This window comes from Hemibagrus wyckioides, linkage group LG16, assembly GCF_019097595.1.
Source record: "Hemibagrus wyckioides isolate EC202008001 linkage group LG16, SWU_Hwy_1.0, whole genome shotgun sequence".
Taxonomy (NCBI): Eukaryota; Metazoa; Chordata; class Actinopteri; order Siluriformes; family Bagridae; genus Hemibagrus; species Hemibagrus wyckioides.
The window spans coordinates 16978922-17002521 of record NC_080725.1 but is presented as its reverse complement, the minus strand read 5'-3'; the positions used below and the strand labels follow the sequence as shown (position 1 = coordinate 17002521).

The following is a 23600-nucleotide window of genomic DNA, read 5'->3' as shown; positions in this document are numbered from 1 at the left end:
AGCTGACACAATAAACACTGACTGTATGACTGTTATTATCCAATTTACAATATTAACAATATGTACGTTAATATCATACCATGTGCAATATCACGTAATATCATCATATGCAATATTATATCATATACATCCATCCATCCATCCATTCTCTATACCCGCTTTATTCCTAATTAGGGTCACGGGGGTCTGCTGGAGCCTATCCCAGTGCACACTGGGCGAAAGGCAGGGGTACAACCTGGACAGGTCTATATCATATACAGTGTCATCTTAATTCTTAATTCTATACATTTTGTATATGTAGCATATTTATATATATTTATTTTGTGTACTTTTAAGCAGTCTCTGGTAAAAGAATTTCCTTCATGATTAACAAAGTTCTCTTATCTTATCTTATCTTATCTTATCTTATCTTATCACACTATGTTACATTATGTAATCTTACAGAATATTAAATTACATTAGGTTATATTACGTTACATTATGCTATGCTACATTTCATTATGTCATGTAATGTTACTTTACATTACCTTACTTTATATGTTACATTATGTAATCTTACAGAATATTAAGTTACATTAGGTTATATTATGTTACATTATGCTATGCTACATTTCATTATGTTATGTCATGTAATGTTACTCTACATTACCTTACTTTATATGTTACATGATGTAATGTTACATGAGAATTCTTCATGATCTTCATGAAGTTAAAAAAAAAAACTGTTTCTAAATGAAAAAGCTAAACACAATGTTAAAAGCTAACACACTCTTAGCCTACCACTCGACCTAACACACTCTTAGCTTACCAATCGACCATTTCCAATTAGGACTAGACTCTCCTTGTGGATCTCAGGCGGTACTTCGGCCGTCTCTGCTTGTAGGATTTCAAATTTTTCAGCGAGCTCTTTGAGGGACTGAGCAGGCCATCTCGTGTTCTGTTTGGCATTTGATCACTACAATGCCTTTATTGATTGCCCTCCTCTTTTGTTAATGTTCAGTGCAAAGTAATTCTGATGAACGGGTATCATTATGGTCATCAATATGTGCAGGAGTCTAGAAGTTCAGCTAATTAGAATGATGGTGTTTGTGTGTGTGTGTGTGTGTGCACGCATATCAGTTTAAATAACGCTATTTTTCTCTGTGTACATGTTTGTGATATTGTGTACTTGTGCTCGGTGACTGTAAACTGCAGCTATTGCACTTGAGCAACTTAATTAGTGACCCGAGAGCGATGAGCCGCTCTCTATATCACCACACTTAATGAATATTCATGCTGGGATAGTTAATTATGAATATAATTAGGGAGCAGGGACCCTGAAATAGAGTTTGTGTTTACTTCTGCCATTAATTATTGTCCTTTTTGGAAGCAGCTTGTTAGTCTAAGTTCACGTTTAAAAAATGGGGTTATCACTGCAGAGTGCTAAAATCCAAAACTTGGTCTATATATATATTTTTTTCTCGGTTATTAGATTAGGCCTCCAGTAGTGAAAAATGCTTCCCTGGTAAATGGATGTCATTTATTAGTTTGACAGTCAGCAAATGATGACTGCTGCCATTAATCAACCAGAGACTGAAAAAATGGGAGGTGAACGGGAGAAAAATGGCCGAGGTTCATCAGTGTGTCTATTCTGAAAAGAACCAGAATCTTTTAATGGCACAGCGGCGCATCGGGCCTCTCGGGACATTTAATATGGATTCTTAAGAGTAGAAGTTTATTTTACCTTCTGCTTTTGTGTACAGGTATTTGGCATACACTAAAAAGATTTAAAATGGGCTTAAGGGTTTTATTTTTTATTTTATTATTATACCTTTATAGAGTTTGTTCTGAACTTAATGACAAATGGCTGAATCCAGAACCCTAAAGGTATCTTTGGGGAACCTTGTAAAGGTTCTCTGTAGATAGATAGATAGATAGATAGATAGATAGATAGATAGATAGATAGATAGATAGATAGATAGATAGATAGATAGATAGATAGATAGATAAAACCATTTAGGGTGTGTGTGAGGATTTCCTTTAGAGTTCTTTGAAGGTTCTTATCTCACTAAAACTCTGTTGTTTGGTTCTGTAAAGGTCCCCCTAAAGACACTCCAAGTCAAAGAATCCTATTCAGTCCTCGATTTAATGTTTGTTATAATGTACTGACGTTTTTTTGTTCTAAGACTGAAACATTTTTTATTATTTATTATGGGTTGTAACATCCCTAAGGCACTGCTGAGTTTACCAAGAGTTCATTTTTGACTTTATGCTGGAAACTTTATACAGTTTGTTCTCCACTTTAGGAAAAATGGCTGAATCCAAAACCCTAAAGGGATCTTTGGGGAACCCTGTAAAGGTTCTCTGTAGATCCATACCCTTTCATGAAAGGTTCCGCGTATTTTTAGTGGGTTATAAGAAACCTTACAACCTATAACAGAGCTGCGATTGATTCTGTGATAACACTGTATGAAAAGTTCTTCAGAGAACCTAAAAACTTTAGGGAATCACTAAAACTCTACTACAATATACCTCTAATGTACAATTTCTGGATCTTAAACTACTCAAATTCAAATTTTATTTGTCATATGTACAATCATACACAGTACAATGTGTAGAGAAATGCTTTTTTTGTCCTTGATACAAAAAAAAAAAGAATTTAATAATAATGATTCAAATATACATATTTAATTGATGATAGCGTCTTATTCAGGATGTATTCCCATTTCGCACCCAGTCTTCCCGGGACAGACTCCAGATCCAGACAAACATGACTATGATAAAGCTGTTACTGAATGTGAATAAATGAATAAATGAATATTTTTTTTTTTTTGCATGTAAACCCTGACAATCGGACAGATGTGAGCTCTGGCACCAGCTTCCATGTCTGCTTTTACATGTTGTTCTGGCAAGCATAACCCAGCTATTTATTGCTGTTTGTTGCATAATAAATATGCATACTGCAACGCTTCTCGGAAAATCAGCCCTGACCTTTTATTTCCAAACAACGTTGATAAGCTCCCTCATGATTTGTCGGAGTGAGTTCAGAAAGCTAGCTTAAGAATTAAATCATTGCCTTACTTTGCGAGTTTAAGTGTGGCACTTAAAACCAAGGTATTTTGAGAGAAAATTTTGAAATAGCAGTGATTTGCTAAAGGTTTTAGTTGCTAGGTGTGAATGCATTCACTACTGCCTTATGCGGTCACGCTCATGGGTGATGTGACATATAGAGATAATGATATAACAATGGAAAATTGGAAAGAAGTAGAATATTGCTTGGAGAAATTTTTCTGCATCTATGTGTGTGTGTGTGTGTGTGATGAGGGGGCTTTAGTGGATACAGCACTAACAATTCCCACCATTTGTGTGTATGTGGGTAAGCTTCTGGACTTTCCCAGTCTTAAGAATACAGTAAACCAGGGGTCTTAGTGCGGTCTCCATTGCACAAGATAAGTTTACATACTTCATACATATTTAGAGCACTCGGCGTGTTCCGTGACGGCTGAACCACGATAACAGCATTATTCTACGCACAGAAATGAACGTCCATCTCTCATTTCTAACCTAATCATCTAATTTGTTTATCCAAACCCATTCTATATTATCCAGTTCCTGTTAGCCTTTTTGCCAGGGATGTGCTTTCAGAGATGAATCTCGTGGTCCGAAGTTTTTATCTGATGCTGCCAACTATTAGGACACTGACAATTTCAGCTCTCGCCGGAGTGCAGGAGGATGAGCCACCCAGTCTGTAGAATACTTCTGAAATGGATTAAAAGTCCTCTACGAGATGAACAGATTAAACGTTGTCAAATATTGACATGAAGTAGTGTGTGGAGCATACAAATAGTGAAGAGTGTTTTCCATTCGAACATGCAACTCATCCTGATGTTTGATTCGAATGTACGCAGAAAGCAAGTCGTCTGGAGCGTAAAACCCACTTTCTCCCTGGTTCCTCTTACCTAAGGCTGCTTTCACATATTTTGTCTATTTAGTCTGTTTGCGTCAAAGCCTGGTGTGTTGTCCATCTCTACGGGGTTCATTGATGCAGGTAAAAACACAGCAGTTATACTTCGGGTGTGGAACAAAACAACCGGTCAAATGTGGTTCGACTGTAGTAGAGAAAACAATTCAATCCTGAAGTGACCCAACTGCAGGAAGTTAACTAAACATCCCATGTATTTTGGGTTGCATGCGGCATTTATCATAGATTTGAACTGTGAAACCGAGCCTCGAGGTGCAAACTGAGCCAAAGGACAGAACTGCAGCTCTGCAGGATGAACTGGATGCTTAGACCGATGAACAAATTCTCTCTTGCCTCAGATAAAAACTGGGTGATGAAGCAAAACATTTTGTTTATTGATTTAATTACCAAACCATTTGTTTAGCGTCTACTCTATTTGACACTATCCATGCTCAGGGAGTTTCAGTAATTTGTTTACACACGTCATGTAGGTTTTACAGGTACATTTAGACCCCTACACACCCTTCACCCAGGTTTTGCTTCTGGGTTCATTTAATTATGTGCACTGTAAGACCTAAGCAAACCAAAAGTATTCATTTCCCTCTGAGATGGACTCTGCACACACACACACTAATAGATGTTAAAGTGGCCTGAAGCTCTGCTGAGTTTGCCTGGGTTTTATTTTAATTATATTAGAAACTTTATACAGTTTGTTCTATACTTTAGGGGGGAAAAGATTTAATCTACTACCTCAAATTCTTCTTTGGCTTGTCTTTATGGGGAAGTAAATCCCAATACTAGTGTTTACACTGTAACTGATTACAATAAATTTACAGGTAAGTTCTACTAGTATTTTACTGTATTTCTATAAAAGATGTGCTAGAGAATTTCTTTTTGTTGTCTTTTTTCAGTTTTATCTGTAATACAGTATCATACTGTAGACCATTTCACGTTCTAGAAGACTCTAGGTCTAGAACATTCATATGAACTTCTCTACAGGGTTTAATGTGATGTCTGTGGGATGTTAATAAAAAAAAAAACACAACAACAGAGAAATAATTATTGTTATTTGTGTTAATAAGGTACGCCAGTGGTGTGTGGTATTATGTGTAGTTTTAAGCTTTTTTTAAGTGTTAGATTGCCTGTGACGCAGGATTTAATGACCAGTAATTCAGTTTATGAGTACTGTATGAAAATCAGTAATTACAGTCTTCCCCTGTAAAAAAAAAAAAAATACAGTGTACTGCTGTTGACAAAACAGTTTAATACTGTAAAATGGTGTGATGTTATGGTTTTGGTAATTATAGCACAATACTGTCGTCTTGGAACAATATAGTAAGTGGCTACCAGTATTTTACTGTACTTTTACAAGTTTTCTAGTAAAAGCTTAGAGTATTACAACCTTAATTACTTTTCCTCAAAGGTTCAAATGTATTGATCATGACCTGAGTGCACCACCAGCTGTTAAACCATGCTTTTTTGCACCAAACCTGTATAATACTTCTAGGTTTTTGGCATTTATCCAGAGCATCTCATTTTATACAACCGAGGGTTAAGGGCCTTGCTCAAGGGTCCGGCAGTGGCAGCTTGGCAGACCTGGGATTCAAGCTCACAGCCATCCAACGCCTTAGCCACTAAGCTAGCACATCAGTGTAATAATCACTAACCCAGATGTTCAATTTAATCCCATTTCCTCCTCATGGTGCATGTACACTAGCCTATTCTGCTCCAGGAGTCAGGGTGCCACACCATGTGATATACACATACTGTAGAAGATCATTTTTAAAGACATCTACGGACCATGTACCATGAATGAGAAATTGAGCCGAAATAGAAGTCATGCATATTTCATGAAAAAGGAAGGCTGCTCTATGTATTTTTATCTCTTTACACACTCACACTGACAGTAATAGCTCAGAAAGGCCGCAGAAGCATGTTCTGAATGGGGATCTTGCCGTCCATAAAGGATGGATGACCACAACAAGGAATATTCAAAAAAAAAATAAAAGAACCTGAATCAAAAGGCTTTATTTCCCACCCTTAAGGCTTATACTGCATTTTAGTGCAGATTAATCCCAAGCCTTTGAAACTAGAAAAGAATAATAAGTGCCATGCAGTGGGACTTGGGTTTGCTTAACATATGCAAGGTTTAGCTGATGGTTTTGTGCTGAGAGCTTGGCTCTTAAATTTGAGACTAGTCATCCGAGGACATCATCCCTATGAATTATGTAAGACCGGATTGTTTGTTCTGTTCAGACCGAGTTGATTTTCTCTTGAGAGGTGGATCTGGTTGGCTGTAGATAATATAAGATTTATATTATTGTAGACGACATACGCATAAGAGTCATGATTCAGGTGAAACTCTGGCTGAGCATTTGGACAATGTGATTGGATATCAGCAATCCTAGCAGTGTTTGTGCGTATCCTTTAGAGACGATGGAGAAAACTAGATAGAAAAATAGTGAGGTGTAATTTTACAAGCTAATATTAATATTTGCATTAGACTTACATTTTTTGACAGCTGCTTAGTGCAAATAAAAAATGTATTTAAAAAAAAGTATTAATTAATTAATTTAAAAAAAATAATAATGTAAAACGTAAAATAAAAACAGTTGTTATATTTAGGGGTCCAAGCACCAATAATGCCTGTGAGCCCTTTTGGAATTCTTAGGATTTTAATTTTTTTATTTTCATTATTCTACATGATTCCACGATATAAATCTGACCAGGAAAAAAGATTTTAGGTGTTAGAAACTCTACATTTGGCATCTGAACAAAGTAAGATAACCCATATTGGCATAGTGACATTTTACGTGAGTCATAGAGACAAAATTCCCCAGTTTTGTTGGTTTACTGTGACATTTACAGTTTGAAGCATTTAGCTCTTTTAAAATCTACTTTCGAAAACTAGCTTGGATTTTTGGCAAATCTTCACAAAGTCGGTCAAATTTCTCAATCTGGAAGTCCATAACTACTGAAAAACATGCTTAGATTTTATAACAGTAGTGTGGAACCTATTTTACTGCAACAGCTGTAACTTAGAATTTCAGGGTTTGCATGCAAAAGAGGTTTGTAAATGATGCATTCTGGGAACAGCAACAGTAAATCTGGTTATGCTGAAATTGGTGTACTGCATCTTTGTAGTAATCTTTCAGTGTACTTATAATGATGAGCTGGTTCATTAAACAAAATGGCCACCATCTGCCAATCATATATCATTTAGCAGTTATTTTGCAGGTATACATTAGAACGGATCCTGACAATTTTGTTTAGCTATAGTCTTTTTGGTGTGTTTGATGTATCTTGGCTACACAGAATTGACCAATAGAAGTACTATTCTTTTTACAATTCTAGATATCCTAATCCCTTGTCTTTGATATTATGATCCTATAGAAACAGATATAGGACTCTATACTCTCCACCCAAACCTACACAGACTCACACACTTCCTGTGACACTGATGTTGAACAGTCGGGGCTCTGAGTGTACACTTATTCTGCTCACACTCTGATTTTTCAATAATCTCTTTTTCCCAAGGACTCAATTTAAAGCAGAGTCCAAAATGGTGTAGTTATCCTTTCTTCACTTGCCAATCAGTGATATCCGAGTGCAGGAAAGATTTCTTGCATTCTTGTTCATTGTACTGATCCTTTAAACATCTCAGAGGATCAATAAAACATGCTTCACCACAGTGCTTTCCAAGAAATTTCCCTTTAGCTAGATCTAAGCTAGGCTGCATTGTCAATAGAAGACATGACACAGTATGCAATATTCATACAACAGTTCTATAACTGTACACTCAATAAATAAATTCAACAAGACGAGATCTCTTCATTTGCAAGAAGCAAACATTTATATTGTTTTTCTATTGCTTTCTTCTCACTAAAATATCAATAACTTTAATCTGTGTAAAGAAACATTTATTATTATTATTATTTTTATTATTTCATCAATAATAGCTTTCTTTGATATATCGTTTTGACACCTTTCTCCCTAGTTCTGTTCAACAAGGACTCAGAAACTAATGCACTCCTGGAGTGAGTAAATCCTATTTATGGCTCAGTCATTTAAGAGATCTGTAGCTATGCCTTCTTTTCCCATTAGCAGATTCGCACAGAGCGGTGCTGCTAGCTTCAAAAACGATCTTTCATGCTTCATTGTCTTTACCTCTTTGGTCAAGGTTGTGGGGATTGTTTTGAAAATTAATTGAAAGAGAAAGGTGACAACATGGCTTGGTTTAGAGTACTGAGCTTTTTAAAAATGTTGCCATCATTTCTATAAAAAAAATGATGTTGTCTGTAGGTCATGAGTTGATTTAATAATATCTTCCAAGCTTGATATGATCTTTTATCTGGGTCACTTCAGTTTGAACGCAAATTACCTTCTGTTCTGAAAATTTTCCGCTTGAAATTACGTTCAAGGAGCTATCAGAACTAGGGGTTATTATTACTGTTAAACAAAAAAAAAATATTTTTTAAAAACTTTTCTAGTTGAACTAAGGGCGCCATAGTGGGAAAACAGTGCATCATCACTCTACACTCTCTGGTTCGAAACTGTGTCAAGTTTTAAGATGATCTCACTGTGTTTGTGCAGGTTTCATCTCAAACAGGGTTTTGGATGAATTGCCTACAATAAATTGTCCCTAGATGTGAATGTATGCCATGGTGATGGACCGTCCTTGTGTCATCACTGGTGTGTGTCCTTGTGTCATGACCAGGTCTGGTCTGGTCCAGTTGGATCCAGATCCACAGATTCACTGTAACCCTGACCAGGATAATGAGAATATTGAGCAAAAATTAGGGTGGTGGTAGCTCAAGCTCAAGGCTCTGGGGTGTTGATCAGGGTTCAAGCCCCAACACTGCCAAGCTACCACTATTGGGCCTTTTGGCAAGGTCCTCAAACCCCCCACCCTCCACCCCCAAAGAATGGGATATATATTATACCCTGAATAGAACACAGAGTGCATACAAGGGAAACCATGACATTATGATATTATCCATATGTGTGATAATAAGTATTGATCTGATATATTCTACCAGCTCCAAGAACGCAAAGTTCAATCCATTGATTAGGTAATGAGTATGTAGAGTCTTTTGTTAACCAGAATGATCAATATATACAGAATCTTTTATTTTTGTGTTAAATAACCCCATAATTCTTACTGGAGAGCTGATGCTGCTCATGAATGCTTTAGTCTCTGTCGACAAGTTAAAGATCCTTAGACCAGAGTGACAGAGTTTGTTCTGGGCTGCTTTCCATTAGGCCCTGCTAATGGCGGCATGTCGAGACAAGCTCATGCCATCAGATAAGTGTGGAGAAGGCGCTGGGCAGTCTGGCCTTGGGCATAGATTGGACCAGCTACTGTGTAATCTCCTAATCCCATTAATTATTACATACAGTCATTATGGAAAGAGACGTAATCCTCCTGAGAGACTCAATCCTTTTAGGAAGATGACCAGAGGGGAGATAAAAAGAGCACAGTGAACACTAATGCTTTCACTTTATTTTATTTGGTTTGTTTATTTATTTACTTATATAAGCTTCTTTAAAAAAAAAAAAAATCTGTATCAGACACTAAAGCAGCCTGTACCACGTAGAACATTTTTCATATAATCTTGAAACGGTGTTGCATTATTTAGTAGCCGCACACGGAAAGCAAGTATTTTTTAAGTAATATAGCATTCAAAAATAAATTTATGCATGAGAAAGCTAGCTTACTATTAAAATCACAACCTTAATGCCCTTTTGCTGCTAGTAAACAATAATAATTAGAGGCAGCAAAGGGAATCTGGTTATGTTATTGAAGAATCTTGGTTCTGTGCACCGTTTTCTCTCTCTCTCTCTCTCTCTCTCTCTCTCTTTCCTTTTAAATTGTGTTTTCCAATTTGTAAATGGACCAGATGTCTGGGAGGGAATCTGTCCGATTCTCTGGAGATGGAAGCACAGTGTCTGCTAAGGCCTGGCGATTTGTCCTCATTGCAGATGTCACTGGCATTAGTAGAGACAGAGGGTTGTGTGTCTAGCCCATAAGTCCTAAAAGCCTAATGCGAAATTGCATATTTTCCCCAAATCGCTGTTCATGTTGTAATCCGTGGTCACCACTGAGTGCAGTGCAAGGGTGCAGTTTGTATGGTGGTGAATGGCTCAGAGTGTAGGATAATGACAGCTTTGGTGGAGACATTCACTGAGGTCAGTGTTTGTTTATGTCTGTTGGCTTGGTTTGGTATGGTTAGTCCTTGAACTTTTCTTGTTCGACACAAAAAAAGAATCTTAAAGCTTAAGCAGTACACCTCTTTATAGCTTTTGTAAGTATTATAATTTATTACATATATTTATGGTGCAATCATTATTGTTCTGGATTGATTCTGTGGTTTGGTCCAGACTTTGATAGTCTACACCAAGCATGAGTGAGAACCCAAAGTCAGTGCCTTCTCTAGCCACAAAGACTATGTTTCTCTGCTTGCTTCCACCACACTGCATCAATTTATATGAAGGAGTATGAAGAATGTCCTTTTCCACACTGCGGTCCTGGGAGACAGGAGTAAACATGATAACCCTTTGGACAATCATACCTTCCTGCGCTGGACATGACCCCGCCATTGATTTCATCCTTGTGGACCTGGTGACTTTGTGGAGAGAACATGGCCCTAAACGCAGCTGCGAAGTGCCATAATCAATTCCTCACTCCCCTCCTTACCCTGCTTCCTAAATTCAATATTCAGTTACAGCTGCTGGATGTCATAGTGCTAGAGGCAATCTGTCTCATTTTACCCTCACCTAGCATTCCAGCTGACTGTTATTCTACCCCTTTTGGAGTCACTTTTTTTATTTGGTTGCTTCCAACATTTCGTAGCTGAAAAGTTTGAGGAATAAGAGCTACTGACAGTTATATGTATTACCAAGATCAGTCTAAACAGGAATCTTTATCCCTTTTTATCTGTACGCCGACGTTCCAGTCCACCGGCGGAATTCAAATCGACTCGGATATCGGGTATCAGTATAAACAAATTAATTATTTTATCGCCATAAGTCTGATATAAATTGAGTCAGGACTCTGTTGGCTTTCAGTATGAGATGTTTTGACCTCTGTTATTTACCTTATATAAATTTTCAGAGGCTGAAATAAATTCACCTTCAAATTTTAGATGCCTATGAACAAGCATCGATATGGGTTTGATATCAATGTTCCTTGAAGATAGAAACATCATTGTGAAAAAAGAAATGTTATTTGTAACATTTCTAGGAATATTTTACCCTTAGTAGTTTATGTAACAAAAGAAATACTTATGAAAAAATAAAAGTTCTCAAAGCCTTGAGTGTCTATTTTCATATGAGCCATTAAGCACCACTGGGGAGTGATATGACCAAGAAATTCAATGCTGAACATGGACACATCAAAATAGGCACAAATTCTATGGCTAAAAACCCGCTCTGTCCTTCTTGAACTGAAGTATTGAAAGGAAAAATTACAGCAGAGAAAACAAAATGTGTAGGACAAGAAGTAATCCAAGGCCATGGATGGGAACCAGTGTCTGAACCCACACAGGAAGTAAAGTAAAAATCAAACACAATACTGATCGAGTATGAGTAATTTACTATAACTACTCCATAAGTTGGAACAGATTGGTTCCAATCTTACAGCAAAGTGCTGATCGCTACTTGAGCACTGAGACATCACTTATACTGTCATTGCAGAGCAGAAATCAAGCCCCCATGCCTCTCCTTCAGGGATTCTTGACTTACCTATCAGAAACATTATGCTGCCTCATATTTCTATGGGAACCCTGTTGGTGAAATGGCACATGCTGTGAGGATCCACTCAGCTTGACCTGTCATTTTCCTCTCAGAGAAAATTAGGCTGAAATTAGAGAGCACTTTGTCTTCGTTTTGTCCATGAAAAAAACTATTTCCACTGCAGTTGCTTCACATGTAGTATGATTTGCCATTCGTTTATTTCAGTGGCAAAATCTGATATCTGCCTCTGAGATGGAGGAGCAGACTGACATTTTGGACAGCCCTCAGATTTGAAGCCTGTTATAGAAACCTGTGAAGTAATAGAAGCTCAGTCCCACAGGTCAGATCACCTAACACACTCGGACAAACTGGAATTCTGGTAGAAATTGAAGTGTTCCATCTCCAAGGAGAAACATCCATCAGTTTGCTTAAGAAATGACATATTGTACTGCAGAAATCAGCTTGCCTAGCACCCTGCTCACTCTGCAGGTGTATGAGCTGACCAAACCATAGCCCGTCCACTGAAACGCCCTGCATCACCTTTCCTACCTCAGGAATTTCACTATGCTTTCGGCTCGAGTGCCAAAATCCAGACATTTTTAGACTAATCCTCTTGATGGGACTTCTAATCCTCAGTTTAAATCTTAAACTTTTTAAGCATCAGCTGCATTTGGCAGACTGCCACAGAATTAGTAGCTAACACTGAATTGTCTTTGAGGTTGCACTCCAGATGACTTTTCATTTATTGACTGCATGTATTAGAGGACATTATAGCATGTTTACCGAGAAGATGAAATATTCTTAACCACTCTTAGCCTCCTCTAATATATCTGCTGATACCTTGCATCAAGATGAAAACAGGCCCTTGTTTGCTGCCTCTCACATGTGGCATTAAACTGCAATTGCATTTGGACCTGCCACACTAGATTACCTCGGCATTTTAAGTCATGTCTTGGGACTGCAATGGCCTTTTGATTTTCGGCTCAATTACTCCTGCTGCTGGGATAATAACGAAGCAGCGATGCCAACGTACACAACTTTTGGTTCCCTGCAGCTTGTAGCACTGTACCTGCAGTCAGGACTCATGCGCAGAAAGATTTAACCTCAGGACTGACAGTCAGTCAGAAAATTATAGTAGCGTTTCTCATTTTGTTAGTGGCTACAACTTTTACAAGACCAAATTCTTGGCTGATTGGAAACAATAGGGTCTGCCATCACCAAGGAGGGAAAACCCCCAGAAATCTATGGTGGACTGGTGCCCTCCTCCTTCCTCTGAGCCCTAATAGCTGGGAAGGCTATGCGACAAAGGGAACAAACAGGCATGTAATGCTGCCGTTCCTTGCGAATGACACGGGGAACAGGAATGCAGAGGTGGGGGGGATGCTGGGAGCCGGAGTCCACTGTCAGATTAGAGCCATTAGCATGACTGTGGAATGACAGGGAGCTCTGCCGGCACAATGGCCTTCATTTATCCCCTGCCACTCTGTGTAATATTAGAGCCACAGCACTCGAGACTGGGCAAGAAACCTCCCAGAGCTACACTCAAGCATGCATTCACATTTAGTGTGTGATCCACCAACACAAGATTCCATTCTAAAAAGCAGAAAAATCACTAACCCTATTTTAGGTGTCTTTAATGTTTTGGGTTTTTTTTTTTTTGTGAACTCACAACTGAGTAATCCTATATTAACTGAAATCTGTGAGATGTCAGAACCGGCAAGATCTAAGAGCCGTAACTTGATGCTTGGGATATTTTGTTGCTGGCCTTCCTTTGAAGAAAGCCTAAAATTCCACTAGCAGAAAATATTACGGATTCAATTGACACCAGATTTCTTTGTCATACCTTCTAATCATGCAATTATTTCTGGGAAATGGAAAGAGATACTGTACGCTGACATTCTGTGATCAAAGTCTGGCATTTGACTCCATGCTAAAGCTGTTTGAAGCTACTGACACTTGTCCTGGTGTTCTTGATTAATGACACCTCTGTTCAGCTCCACTTTATACAAAGACACTTTTGTTTTCTAACTAAAGCATGCATTTTACTGGATCCTTGAATTATGGCTGGGTTGATTTAAAAAAATTCATGGCATGATAACTGTGTAATACAATCACAGAGTATTTAGTATGAGCACTTTGCCTCAACTCAGTCCAAAAAAATATTTTTTAATTATTAATAGTTGCCTAAGGTATCTAACTTGAATCTTCCAGTGAATTACAAATTGTCTCTATATATGTAAAATAGAGTATTTATGATTAACTGAAAGATTTTTTTTAACATACTTCCACTTTGTCTTACTTTATTATTTTCGGGGATTAACATTACTAATCATTAATGTAATCTCTTATTCAAGTAAAGCATTTTCTTGTAGTTCCTTCTAAATAATTTTGTGATATTTCTTAGCTGATGGTCGGACCTTAACCATCAAGCAGAAATCATATCAATGTCTGAAGATGTACACAATGAAAGAATAAATTTGTTCTGGCCATAAGCTTTAACACAGCAAATTACGTTTCCTCCAAAAGTCAATTTAGATTTGTTTATTCTATAGAAGTTTTTAAATAAATTTCCCCCTATTTCTAACTAATTAACTGAGAATGCCTGAAGGATCAAGCAGAGTGCACAAGATTACCGGCTTAGTCATGAGCCTTCTGTTCATTCAATCTTAATAGGCTTATTAGTGATGATGTTTCTCTGATATAAGAGCTCAATTTCAGGAAGTCACCAGATGACTGTCCATCTGTTGAATGAAGACCGGTATCTAAATGAAGATATCAGCTGCACTCTAATGAACTGTACATTAGACTTTTTTTTTTTCCTTTAACTTTTTTCTCCTGTAATAAGTTTAATTTTATTTCTGTAATAGTCTGTTTTTTTATAGAATAATCTGTTTGAATCCAAAGCTTGTTCACAGTAGCAGAACTCGTACAGAAATTCTCTCAAGAACCCCTCAGAAACTCTTCTCCTCCTCTATCCTTGAACTTCCACGAATATCTATTTGTCTTTATACAGTAAGTGGACAGAAGAAAATTGGTCATTGGAAGCAAAATAACTGCTTCCTGATTCACTTTGAAGAAAAGGCTAACTGGCTTTGTGTTTTCTTTACGTAGGTTGGGTACACTTTGCTCTAGGGGCCTGTATTTCTTCCTCAGACTTGTAAAACCCTCGGGGTAAAGATCATATATCATATCATATCATATCATATCATATCATATCATATCATATCATATCATATCATATATCATATCATATCATATATCATATATCATATCATATCATATCATATCATATCATATCATATCATATCATATCATATCACATCATATCATACATCTGTGACTCATCATTTCCCTTTTTTTATCGTACCACATAGATAACACAAAATTCCAAAACATAAAATAAAATGCAGTGAAAATTAAAGGAGACTTTGAGTTTTTTTATTGTCCTTTCAACAGAGTAGTCCTCTTGGTGTTTACTCTTACACAAGTAGACTAATGCTACATTAATTCACTGGCTTTAAAGAACAAAAATATGTACCTTGTCCCAAATATAATTTCTTCAAAGTTCAATAAAAATCCACATTAAACCTGTGCTTTTGGGTTTTACAGGCTTTTAGACAGCCATTTTAGCTGGCACAAAAAAATCTTTAAGGCACACATTTAAGTAAGCAAAATATACTGTAGGATTTATATACAGGCTGGATAAATGCAGACATTATTTCTCCTTATTCATTTCAACATTGAAATATTTACATAGTTGCCTTTTAGAAGAAGTGTTTGATCAGCAATGCTCTTGATCCACAGCTAGACTTGATCCATATAATTGTTGAACACTTTAAATAGATTTGCATTTATGGCATTTGACATAACTGAGCCATTGTGTGTTAAGGGTCTTGCTCAAGGGCCCAGAAGTGGCAGCTTGGTGGACCTGGGATTCAGACTCACAACCTTCCTATCAGGAGTCCAACATCTTAACCACTAAGATTTGTTTGGCCAAAACACCAAACATAGCTTATGGAAATATTTTTCAAAGGATAATAAAATAATGTTTAGTTTACAGATTCTGTGGTTCGATATTTTGCTCTAAACCCTTCCGTTTTTTGTGATGCCTGCAATAAAATTCACGCTTGCATGAGATTAGGCATAAGACAAGTCCTTACCCAGCCTATCACTCTTGATGGGTCCGGTTGACCTGGCTAGTTTAATCTGCACCTTTCTCACATTTGCCCAAACCTGAAGGTCAAGTTCTTGTTGCCTTTGTACCATCTTTTAAGAACCACAGTTTGAAGATGAGAAGAGTCTTTAGTTATGTTCCCAGTACTAGCTTGGTGTGGAAATATCTCAGCAGGCACATTTTTGGACAAAATGGACTACACATAACCATTGAATCCACAGATGATTGTTGTTTGTAAGTGAGGCTAATTTGGGAATGATAGACTGTGGTCTATCTGGCAGATCAAGCTGAGGAGATGGGATATAAAGTGAACCCTTAGACAGAGGCCAAATCCCTAGGAATACCTAAATGTTTGAACAGCTCTATAATAAGGGTGCTGGATATTTTATGCAGTCTGCTCAAACTATTTACTGTAATTATCTATGATTAGGTAGAGGACCCATAATATCTATCCCATACATGCACCCTGGTTCAAATTCTGGTGTGGATTACATTAAGGCGGATCATTTCAACAAATGAGGTTTGTCTGTGCTTGATGCTTGTTAGGCACCAGAGAACAGATGTTTATACACAAATCCAATTCTGTCTGGGTGCTGGTTTCCCCTCTGGCCTCACTCTCAAGGAAGCTTTAGCCTGCATCATGATATTTACTGACCAATCAGTGGGTATTTTCAGTTGATGACTGGCAGCAGCCTGGTGTGTCACAACCTCACCTTCTTGTCCAATCAGTATAGAGTGCTAAAGAGTGTTTACAGACAAATATTTGGCATCTGGAATGCATGAGAATGTATCAAGCATTATGCTAGAATTTTCCTTTCAAAACCAGACCGTGAAGTCAAATCCCTGCAATCATATAGACCATCTTGTAGGCTGATTAAACACCAATAGAGTGCACAGGGCTCTTTAGATATCTTGATGTTCCACCCTACCACCCTGCAACTAGGAACTATTTCTCAGAAGTGAATCAATTTGTATATGATCTGGATAGTTCTGATATCATTGGTTACTATGGACTATATTCCATCAAGCTACGGCCAATATGTTGTCTCCTGCAAACCTAAAAGTACAAATCACTAACAGCAACATGCATATAAAAAACGGTTCATGAAATTGGAAGATCTAAGGACTGGTGGTGTTAGAGAATCTTGTTTAAGGAAAGTTAATGTCACATTTCAACTCATGATCAACTCTTTGGGCTTTGGATAAAGAGATAAAGTTCAAATCCTGGCACAGCCAAGCTGCCCCAGCTGAATCCTTGAACAAGGCTATTAACCCCTCCACCTCCTCAGTCTTATTGATTAGTCAGCCTAAATGTAAATGAGTAAATGAGGCATATAAAGACCTTGATTGTGAGATTATCCTTCTGTAGTTTATGCTTTTAAGGACATCCAGAGCAACTGATCTATGGGCAAAAATAGAGCAACCAGCTTTCCATTCCTGAAAACAGTTGGTATTGTGGACTATGCACATTTCATCAAATAGTTGTTCCTTAGTTTTGCCAAGACTGTTTCTATAAAACTCTAGAACTTAGAGGTTTTTGGATGTTCTTTGAGCTTCCCTGAATATGGTAGTTCCATGCTATGAGTCTAAATTGGTTGACCTTGAATTCAATTTACAAACGTCTTGTACTGCCTTCTGTATTGGATACCAACTCTACCTGTGATAGCCAAGATGCTGAAGGCCTGATTATGCCTTTTCAAGCATGGTATCAATTTTCTTCTTGATGGTTTGTTGCTCTTCAATTAAAAACTTTGTAAGGTGCTGTCTCATGGTTGACTCCTCTGTAATGGTAGTATGATGGATGATGCTGCAGGTATGCTCCAGTTAAGTTGTGTGTACTGCTGGGTAACAGACTTGAAGCTTGTGTATCAGCTTTGTCCACCAGAAAGCTTATATAGAATGGTATCCTATGAACCTTCCAATTTAAGTTTTCCAAAGTTTTCTATTTCTTGGTTTATTGCGAAAATGTGGATTTCCGATATATCTTGTATATTCGCCTCCAGAAGCTCCTTTCCTCACTCACTTCCAAGCTCAATTCCACAGGAAAGGAAGCTAGTGGTTGCGTTCCTTAGGTTCTTCTTTATTTTCTTTTACCTGATTTTCTTTTAAATGGTCATTTGCCAATTCCAAACCACTAGCTAGCTATCCCTTATCACACAACAACTACCAACCAGAGAAAAGGAAAGAAAGCACAAGCTTCCTTCAAGACACGTGAAGCCGGCCATTCCAACTGCTTCTGATGATGCTACATCACAGGGAAGCTAAACACTAAGAGGAACTCACTACCTGCCTCTTTCCATATACATAAACTCAGAGATGCCGTTATTGTCAAGTGTCACTTTGATTGAAAGGGGAGAGAGTAATGGATGTAATTTTCTTTTGCACCACTCAGAACCCCTCCTGAGGTTCTTTTGCCATTTTCATCAGATTGAGTTTTTGAAAATCTTTCTCTGTGATTGTCTTGCTTGTTCCTACAAAAGTACAGCAACACTTTATAAACCATATTAAAAAGCTTTAGCCTTAAAATGATGGGGCAGACCTTAGTGGTCTTTACTTGACTAATGCTGCAGTCCAGTAAAAAAAAAATTCATTGCTTCAGAGCAGCATGACTGACAAATGTTATATGGACAACTCCTTTCCTTTCATTTCATTTCCTGTTAGAATTCGTCCTTATAAATCTAAAGCCTTCAAAACAGATTGCAGCCTGCCCTGACGACAATGCTGACACAACCGCAAGCTTTCAACTTGTAAAAAGAGGGTTTAATAGCCATTTCTACATTTCCAGGCAAAATGTTGCCTTGCTTTAGCTGTTGTCTCATTACCTGTAATTAAAGAGGGGGATTTCTATCACTAGAAAGGAAGCATTCGTATACGGCTTCAACCATATAATAATTAGTAGAATAAAATTCTTGTTTTATTTGTATAACCAGACCATCTTATCTAAAGCCAAACTGAGCGAACTGCAATTAGAATGAATAGACTGTCAAAGTTTTTTATTCCATAGTGATTTATTGTAGTGAGGGAAGTGCATATTCAGTGTTTTTTGAGTATTTCCTGTTAAATGGATTGTTAACCATATACAGAATATTACCTAGTGATTTACTGCATCCAAAGTACAGTGGATTTAGCTTCAATGACACTTTAGCGTCATTTCCAGCCGGGCTGCTGACTCCTTTCTTTCTTCTCCCTTTTGTTTTTTTTGTTTTTTTTTCACTCTGCTTGTCCTGTTTCTAAAGACAAATAGCAGAGATGTAGAAATGTTTCGGCAGCAAAATGCAGCTAGCGTAACAACACCCTGCTCTGTTTATACCAGAGTAAGCAGGAGCGTAGAGGCTTTTGTGGCTGGATAATCCGAGACCACTGGTCCTCTTTTTCACTACATACTCAATGGAGATTGATGATTTACTGGCACATTTCATTTAGCCAAGTGTGTAAGCTGTGGTCTCCTATATGCCAGGCACACTCAACTTAGATAAGCACCTCGGTACAGGATTTACAGGGCTTTCTTTATATTGGACTTTCGATTAGCATCCAAGACATGAGATGAATTCACATGCATGCATCGAAGCAGCTGAGTCGTTCCCCCGAATAGATGCCAGTCAGCCACTTTCACCATGGACACCTGGGTAATTTATGATGATGGTTTTTCCCATTTGAATTCCTGACTCCGTTGTGAATCTTTACATAGAGATACCCAAGGGGGAGCCATTTAGGTTTAATGACATTGACTACAGAGAGTGTTGGAGTAACTGCTGAAGAAAATCAAGATGCGGGTGTAAATACTTTATGGATAATTTCTGAATTGTCACTTCAGTTAACTGTGTATACTTTATGTATATTTTACTGAAGTGATAATTGTTCATCTTGCCTTTTATAAGATTCTGAGTTGGTCTGTTCAATATCATGGACTTGAAAATATTGCAGATATGTAAACAAGGGAAAAACCCTTTTGACGTTCTGTGCATTCGTGTAATTCTTTCTTTCTTTCTTTCTTTCTTTCTTTCTTTCTTTCTTTCTTTCTTTCCTTTCCATCTATGAGCGCTTCTCATGAGGCAGAGATACTTTACCTCACTTGGTATTTGAATATCTTTAGACTGATGAACATGCTGATGACATTCACACCTGCCATTTTATGTGTTTTCTGATTGTTTGTATTCTGTGTACATTGTGATTGTGTATCATTTCTACCACCCAAAATGCAAATAAGACACATAAGGTGTGGCCTCAGACAGCTGGTAACAAGGCCGCGGGATTGCTGTGGATTGTTAAAGTAACCTTGTCTCTGCAAAAGAAAGACATATTTTGGGAACATAAAGAAGAAGCTGTATTTCTACCCCAAATAATCCATAATAAGACGTAATAAATAATCTATCCTTGTAATTTTGCCACTGTGCTTTTTGGAATAATATCATGGCATTGATGTGGTGCTCGTTTTTTTTTTTTTGAATTAATAATATCACCTGTCCAGGGTGTACCCCTGCCTTTTGCCCTATGTGCGCTGGGATAGGCTCCAGCAGACCCCTGTGACCCTAGGAATCCTAGGAATAAGCGGGTATAGACGATGAATGAATGAATGAATTAATAATATCATGACAAGAACCATAGTCCTAATGCTAGGCTGATGGAAACACACTGATAACTGAGTCTACACCAGCCTGAGAAGTGATGAGAGGTTTTCTGATAGGTACATTTACACCTATCAAATGCTGTCCAATTTTGATCGGAATACCAAAAGCACATATAATGCAAGGTTTAAATAGGGCTAAAAGTGCTATGAGTGTATCAGGTAAATGCAGGTTAAGTGTCTAAATTAGCAAGGGGGCTTTATTTATCAGTTAGGTGGGATTAAATGCTCCTCCAAATTAGCCTCATTTTCCCTCTATGTCCATCCAGCCCCATTCACCAATGTCTGCTTCCAACTGGATGCATAGCTGGCATTCCATACCTGTTTAAAAGGAAGCATTCGGGAGGGGAGTCACTACTTAGTAACGATAGGAAGAGTTGCCTAGGATCCACTCTCACGCCTTTTATGTGGCCTGTCTTCTTGACATTTGTCAGCTGACCCCTGCAACTGTGTCTTTTATTGTGCTGGCTATTTAACAACCTCTGATTAGGGAAGCGATGAGCAGGGGGCCATGCACTTAAACCTGGATGAGGAAGTGTTGACAGATGAATCTGGGTGTCCAAGTGGAATCTAGATCAGTTAATGTGTAGAGGAGTTTACCTGATGTCCCAGAAGGCTTGGACTAGGGATAAATCTTAAATTATGTTGTCAGCACTTTGTGAGATGGTTAATGTTTGAAGGTAAAGTGGGGTTATGGGAGTATCCAGCCAAGGCCAAAGACAAATGGTTTCATATGTTGAAAGTAAATTGAGTCAACAGTCACCAAAGGCTTTCTGGACGCTGAACAGAACTTTCTCGTCAGCGTGATTACTATTTCTGACAGCTAAATCGCCGTACTCTGTTGACTTCTGCAATTATCAGCTTTTATTACAAATAGTACTTAACTTCTTTTGTACCTTCCCTTAAGGATTCCAACCTCTGGCATGTTTCTGAGGGTATCATTTAACTCCCCTGCATAAGAGGTGACACCATTTTGTTGACTTATAAAAGCACATGTTTGAGCTGCTTAGGTTTTCTTATGGTCACTAGGGATGGGAAAGCTCTGGAGAAGCCCTACCCTGCTTTCTTCATGCACATTCCTGCATTGAAAAGAGTACAAAGGAGAGGCCTGAGAAAAGCTGGACAAAAGTCCACGTAGACACACACAGTTAACCTTCTCATTCAAATCCACCAATCCATCCACATTCACTTCTTAATAATAGAAGCAGAATGATTTTTTTTTACTATGGTGACTATGGAATGTTCCTTTTTGAGCTCTTTAAGTCATTTAGCATTAGAACACCGCACGCCTTTGGTGGTATAATCAGGGGTAGATTAAGACGTGTCAGTCAGCTGCAATTGTCTTACTTTTCAAGCAAATAAGATTAAAGTGCTTTTGATATATGTATTTGAACCTTATTTGCAATTAAGTTTTTTTTTCCCCTTTTTCTTTTTTAACTTTGTGAGCTTAAGCGATTATTTGGTTAATCAGGCTAAAGCTGTTGCTGCGGCAAAAAGAACCTCAGATGAAATCATGACAAAACCCATAAGGGAAGAATGCAGATGTATTTCTTTGTTGTCACTTCAAAAACACTGTGCCCCTCCAAAAAAAAAAGGGGAAAAACGAAACATAAAGGGAACAATAGAAGCGTTGCTAGGCTGCAAACGCTCCTGAAAAAGCAATCTTGTTTTGTTTTGCGGCTTTCGCCTCTTTGCAGAATGTGTCTTTGAGATGCTCCTCTGTGTAGATGTCCGTCTGCTTTCATTTGAGGTGAAGTGTGTGTGTTGGTGGGGTTCCGGTGTGTGTGAGCTGTCAGAGTGCCTGTTTGGCCCCGGGTTGAGGAAAGGCCCCCTGTGGCATGGAGGCTGGAGCGGAATGCGCCTCCTGAGGAGAGTTTCCAAAGCCACAGAGCGACAAGCTCACGGCAGGAATGTTGGGGTCACCGTACTCTCTGACATCCATCCCTTTCTTTCTAGACTCACCCTGCTACCTTCCTTATACACTATCTTTTCTCTCTTGTACAGTTTCTTTCTCATCTCAAACCCAGTGGAGGATGTTCCGATGCCTAGACCTTGAGAGACTCGAACTGTGCCACCAGGCTGACTATTACTCTTTGACCATGTGACAGCAGAATATATTGCAACCCCTTTTGCAATCGCAAAACTTGTCTAGACCAGGCTGATGTCATCTTGTAGAGATAGGCTTCCTTTACTCATCGAAAGCCCATAGACCATTTGGTGATTGATCCTCCAATGGGACTAATGAATTGAGTGCCAGGGTCACTTGAAAGGCAAAAGCAAAGTATAGAATTAAACAGATTTGTTTTTCTTGAAAGAAAATTGGATAGCTTAATGCTTTTTGACACATTTGAGATGGAATATAAAGATCAAGATTTATCAGTGTGTTAGGCAGCTGAGAACACAGCAATCACTCCAAAGCACCATCTGAGTGAGATGATCTCGATCTGGTTCTGCTTCTCTAGCACTGTTTGCCTGCTGTGAGAAAGTGACGTATCCCTGAATCCACTGTAATGCAGGAAAAGCACCAAAAACGTTGCATATTTTGGGTTTCAGCACTGCAAAAAAATGACAGCTTAGCCACAAATACCCTGAATATAGACAAATAAGTATTAATATCTTTTAATTAATTAATATCTTAATATATTATTTTAATTAATTAAAATTAATATATATTTTTATATATATTCAAGCTTGAAATTTCTCATTTATTTTCTAGAAACAAAATTAGCTAATAGATTAATAAAATGTATAGCTTAAATTTGTTGAAAAAAATAATTATATATATATATATATATATATATATATAATTAGGTGTAATGATCTGATATTCGGTTTAGTGTAATCTTATTAAAAGAAATAGTAGCTGTTTGATTGTATTTAAGATATTTTCACTTGCTAAGACTGAATTTCTGTATGTGAGGAAGCAATTTTTGTAGATATGATCTGCTAAACTGAAGCTAAGTACAAACCTGTAGTGCAGAAATGTGACATGTTCTGGATATTTGGACAAAAAAATGACATAAGACACAGAAGAAAAACGAAACTAGTTGTTTAGGTAATTATGTAATCATTTATTTTGAGTTTTGCGAATACACTTGGCAAATTATTTATTTATTTATTTATTTAGT

The 23600-nt window shown here is 37.7% G+C and overlaps 1 protein-coding gene across 2 annotated transcripts in view; it reads left to right on the top strand.

Moving 5' to 3' along the window:
• The window catches only part of cntfr (ciliary neurotrophic factor receptor), a 167758-nt gene that overhangs the window by 105558 nt on the left and 38600 nt on the right, over positions 1 to 23600 (top strand). The window lies entirely within an intron of this gene.